Genomic DNA, 6,000 nt, shown 5'->3' with positions numbered 1-6,000 from the left:
ATTAATATTCGCCCCCTTTTTGGGGTAGTCCCTATATAATCCCCTTTTTTAAATTAAAATAGTTGTCTGATTTGTTACGCGTTTTGAGTTTGGTTCTAAGACTCTTTTGTAATCATTTCACCTGCGGAGGATAGAGAGATAAAATATTAGAACGTAAGGTTCGATAATGAACTATAGCCGCAGTTAGACCTAGCCCCTGATTAGAAGTTCCAGAATTTGAACTAAGCTTGGAAGAAATAATAAGATGGGCAAAGTTCGGATGAAATTAAAATTTTCTGAAACGGATTTGGTCCAAAGAAACTTGGCGTCTACAACCAATATTTCGATGAGGCACATTTTCACCGTGTTAAAGTGTATACACCCTCATTAGCCATAAGGCTGAGGGTATAATTATCCTTTAAAAATGTCTACAATTTGTATTATGGTTTACATATTCCGTTTTTAGAAATGTCGGTATAGGTCCACTTTTTGGTATGTTCCCTATATTTTAATTTCTAGTACCTGTCAATATATCTATGGTGGAGGGCTTTTTCACTTGCTTATTTTAATTTTTTTAAAGAAATTTTTTTTAATGAATATTTTTAGAAAGACTATCAGATCTTACACATAATTAAAATGTTGGGCGCCACCATTAAGAGATTGTGACGTAGATTTTTTAATAAATAATTTATAAAGGACCTAAAGGCGCGTTTGTTTGAGGAATGTTTTTAAAAGGACCTTCTAGGCCTTTAAATGGGAATTAAAAAAATAATTTGAACATTTTTCATATTTTTTATTTTTAATTGACAATGCGGAAATAAATCTCAATTTCCCCCATCAAATGCCTCTGTAAATAAATCTCTTAAAATATCTACTCTCCAATTGTTCCAGAGAGCCTGCTCCACTCTCTTACCAGCATTGCCATCTCACTTCTCTTCAACAGAACACAACAAATACCCATCAGTAAGGTTGCCAACCATCTTCAAAAAACAAACCATGCCAAACCTTCCCATTAAAAACCACAAAATCTCTTTATGACCCCAAAAAACGAAATGGGCAAATACTTGAAGTCTACAATAAAAATCAAACATCTGCCTTGTAAAAGAAATTTTCCAATATAAAGAAAATTTATTGATATTGGAGACAACTACCTTAAGAACATACACACACACATACTCTCATCAAACATACATTAATTCTAATCTCCTTCGGCCCAAAAAGCAGTAAAGTAATAAAAATTACTTTACTTTTTTCCCCGATCCACACACATGCCATAAATATCGACGCGTGTTGCAAAAGAAAATCATTTTACTCAGGTAGGTAGGAAAACTTTCTTGGCATGCGCAGCCTTACCACCACCCTCTTTTCATTTGATTGCACATAAGAAAATCTGCGCCTTGAACTTTATAAGGATCAGGCAGCAACAACAACAAAACAACAACCCTCAATTTATTAGCCACGGGCCAATGCAAAAAAAAAAAACTCAACCCAAGATGACCAGCCACCCTTAACATCTGCCGAAAATCGTAACTTTAAGAATCATCATCATCATCGTCGCCGAAAGAAATCCGTAAGGTAAATGATATGGAAAAAAGCCGGCTGTGCCAAAATTTTCTTAACCCCCACCAAGATAGTATTTTCCCTCCCCTTTCCTATAACTCTCCTTATTTGGGATAAGCAATACCAGTATGATAAATCTTTTAATTGTTATTCTTTTGTCGACGAAAAATAATGTTGATCTTGCGACACTAATGAATTAGGATTCTTTCTCCTTCGAGGTTTTCTTTTTCCGAATCTCAACTAATGGAATGTGCTATCACGGAATTTTAAGGCAGCTGGCCGATTTATTTTTTGGGGTATTTTTTTTAAAGGAGAACATTTTAATGGAAAAAGTATTGGGTATTTGAAAATTATTTTTTATTATTTTTTTTTTGGAATTCAAATATATTGGAAACAATAAATAACTTTAAATGCAAATATGTCAAGGTTAAATATTTGACGTTCCCCTTTTGAAAATATTTCCACCCTTTGACTAAAAGTCCAAGTATTTTTCTAATGACTAAAAATTCACCTAAAATGTTGGGCGCCACTTTTAAGACAATTAATTTATGAAGGGCCTGGCATGGAATCTTAAAGGAATTTTTTTAACAAGGACTAGAAATACAATTAAAATGTTGGGCGCCACTATTTACGGATGGCCAAAGGTGGTTTATTTAAATAATATATAAAAGATTATTAACTTTAAATGCAAATACGTCAAGGATTTATAAAAAGTAGTCAGGAAGATAATTTGGAGAATATATTTTTAAGGAATTTAAAGAAAGTTATTTTCAAGAGGACTAGAAGACTAACAAGGTGTGTGATTTTAAAGAATATTTTTAGTAGGACTACAAGACTAATAGGCATGGGGGTTTTAAAAAATATTTTCATAAGAACAGGAAATTCAATTAAAATGTTGGGCGCCAATATTAAAAATATTTTTTATGCTGGACATAATAGTGTATTTTTAAAGAATTTTTGTACCCGGACTATAAATTCAATTAAAATATTGGGCCCACTTTTTAAAGAATATTTTAAGTACATATTATATGGTGGACCTAGGCGTGGATTTTTAAAGAATATTTTTACAAGGACTTGAAGTCTAGCAAGGCGTGGATTTTTAAAGAATATTTTTACAAGGACTTGAAGTCTATAAGGCGTGGATTTTTAAAGAATATTTTTACAAGGACTTCAAAGGCCAATAGGCGTGGATTTTTAAAGAATATTTTTACAAGGACTTGAAGCCCATAAGGCGTGGATTTTTAAAGAATATTTTTACAAGGACTTGAAGTAAGGCGTATTTTTAAAAAATATTTTAGCCAAGGCGTGGATTTTTAAAGAATATTTTTACAAGGACTCGATGACTAACAGGCGTGGATTTTTAAAGATTATTTTTACAAGGACCAGAAGGCCAAAAGGCGTAGATTTTTAAAGAATATTTTTACAAGGACCAGAAGTCCAAGAGGCGTGGGTTTTTAAAGAATATTTTTACAAGGACTAGATGACTAATAGGCCTGGGTCTTTAAAGAATATTTTTACAAGGACTAGAAGACTAAAAGACGTGGATTTTTACAGAATATTTCCTGAAAGAATCGTGGATTTTTAAAGAAAAAATTTTCAAGGACTAGAAGACCAATAGGAGAGGATTTTCAAAAGAATATTTATTTATAGAAGGTAGAAAATGTTATTAACTTTAAATGCAAATACGTCAACGATTTATAATTTCAGAGAAGAGGAAGAGAATTTTTTAGAATATATTTTTAAGGAATATCCAAACCAGACGAGTAAGTTTTTAATGGAAGAAGTCCAGTAGGCGTGGATTTTAGAGCATATTTTCATAAGTTCTTGAGGGTCATTAGGAGTGGACCTTTATATTTTCACAAAGTCCAGAATATCATCAGGAGTGAATTGTGAAACGAATATTTATTTATCGAAGGTAGAAAAGATTATTAACTTTAAATGCAAATACGTCAAAGAGTTATTAAAAGTTGTCAGGAAGAGAAATTTTTAAGTGATATCGAAACCTGAAGTGTAATTTTTTAATGGATACATGTTCGAGGACAATCAGAGCTATAAATATAAGTCTTTAAATCACTAATGCTCAAAATAGTACGAAGTGATATCTCCCACTTACGTTCTGACACACTCTCAATTTAGTTCTGTTCAACACTGCTTTAAATACTATTTTTCTAAGGCTATCAGAGGTAATATTGGGGTATTTTTATGTGAATATCTTTACAAGTTCTTGCAGACCATGGAACGTGAATTGTTAAATGATATTTTTAGAAGATCCAGCAGATCATCGCATTGTTCCCTCAGAATACTTTTAAAAGGGACTATTGGAAGATCAAGTGCGGATTTTTAAAAATTTTTTTCAGAAGTTCCATTAGAAGAAGAAGCACGGATTTTGAAGGAATATATTTAGAAGGTCCATTAGAAGATCAGGCTTTGATTTTTATAGAATATTTATAGAAGGGCTACTAGAAGATTAAATGAGGATTTCTGAAGAATATTATTACAAGGAATGTAGAAAATAATATTAACTTTAAATGCAAATACGTCAATAATTTAATAAATACATCTTCGAAGACTATCAGAGCTGCAAGTACAAATTATATTTTTCTAAGGCTACCAAAGATAATTCACTCTTTTAAGAATTTATTTTTTATTTAGTATTAGAATGACAAAACGACCATCAAGCGTCGATTTTTAAATTCTATTTTTATATGTACTAGAAGACCACCAGGATTAGATAGTCTAAAAACAGACTTTTATGGAATATTTTATTCGTTTGTTTATTCATCAAGAAAATCATAAAAAATAAGCAAAGATATATTTTTTGCGAAATGTCCTTTGAAAATGTTATCTCAAAATTTTGTACTTCGTCTAGACCTCCTAATTACTATGGTATGTGTTTAGATAGGATCAAGTTAATATCCTTTGGCTTTGTTTACATAAAGTCAAGTGTTTTCAAAATAGCAGTTAGTGTTAAATCTAATACCAGTAGCCAGATCAAGATCCATGGATTAGGATACCATCAGGTTAATCTATGTTTTGGCAAAACAAAATAGATTAAAACGTAATGGGTTCGCAGGAAAAAAATGTGAGGATGTTTTTGAAAAACAAAAATATGAAAATATTAGGCCTACATTTAATTATTATAAAGAAAGTATTTTTTTTATTTCATTTTACTTCGATGAATTTATAAAAAATATATACAAAATATTTTTACAAAATCTAAATTTTTTTTCTTTTCATTTTACTATTTCTTAGAAAGCCTATTTGAAAATGAAATGGGAATTCTGAAACTTTAGTTTCTAAAGTATATGTTTTTATTTTTATTTAATTTTACTTTGATTAATATATAATAAAAATATTTATATTTAAGGGGACCCCCATTTTGTTGACTTAATTCGAATCGAATCGAATAATTTTACTTTGATTAATATATAATAAAAATATTTATATTTAAGGGGACCCCCATTTTGTTGACTTAATTCGAATCTACACTAATTCAATAATGTCTCTACAAAATTTCAAGTGAAAATCTTAAAAATTTTTGAAGATATAGCCGATTTATTGTGTCAGCATCAAGTGACGGCTGAAGGATTTCTCAAACTTTAAACGCGTTTTCTCTAAACGAATGGCGGGCACGATAACTCAAAAGCTAATACCCCAATCGATTCCAAATTTGTACACGTTTCTCTGTGTGTGTGTATAGCTATCGTATGAACTAGGATAAAGCCAATAGGTGCAGATCTTCCTTACTTTTTAACTTGGGTTTTGGTAAAAAAAAATCGGCGATTTTTTAAAAATATTATTTCAAAGGTCCGCCATTTTGTTTAATTTTAGAGCGAAGTCAATAATCCTAGTTCATACGAGAGCCAGACATGTACTCTTTCTAACACAGTTGGAATTTTCAGATTCCGATGTTCCAGTGAGGAGTTATCATGCCCGCCATCAAAAATAAGGACTTTTCTTTAATTACAAAAAACAACAACAAAACAATAACAAACATTTTTGATAAATTATTTTTCTTCTACTTTAAATCTTCATATATATATGTGCAAAGTTACAAACCTTAACAAGCATTGGTACAGATTTACCAGCTCATTGAAAATCTTGAAAAATTAAAATCGAGAATGGAGGGGGTTCCCTTAATATATTTTAAAAGGACTGGCGGAATAAGAGGCCTCGAAAAAGGAGTAGAGGAATAATAGAAGTGGATCATTTAAGAATATTTGTACAAGGTAAAAATTAATAACTTTAAATGCAAATACGCCAAGGATTTCATTCATCTTGAATTAAATTGTCATTCATTCGGGAGTGTAGTTTTTAAGAATTTATTTTTAAGTATTATAGACGCAGGATATGTAGGGTTTTTTTTAATGAAAACATATTCGTGGTCTATTAAAGCTGCATGTATACAGTTTTGTAAATAACATTTTTTTGTAAAACTTTTACGGTCTAATTTTTCAACAA

This window comes from Musca vetustissima, unplaced genomic scaffold (genome assembly GCF_032173495.1).
Source record: "Musca vetustissima isolate MV318-11 ecotype Yass unplaced genomic scaffold, APGP_CSIRO_Mvet_v1 utg15442, whole genome shotgun sequence".
In the NCBI taxonomy this organism is placed as follows: Eukaryota; Metazoa; Arthropoda; class Insecta; order Diptera; family Muscidae; genus Musca; species Musca vetustissima.
This window is presented reverse-complemented; position numbering follows the sequence as displayed.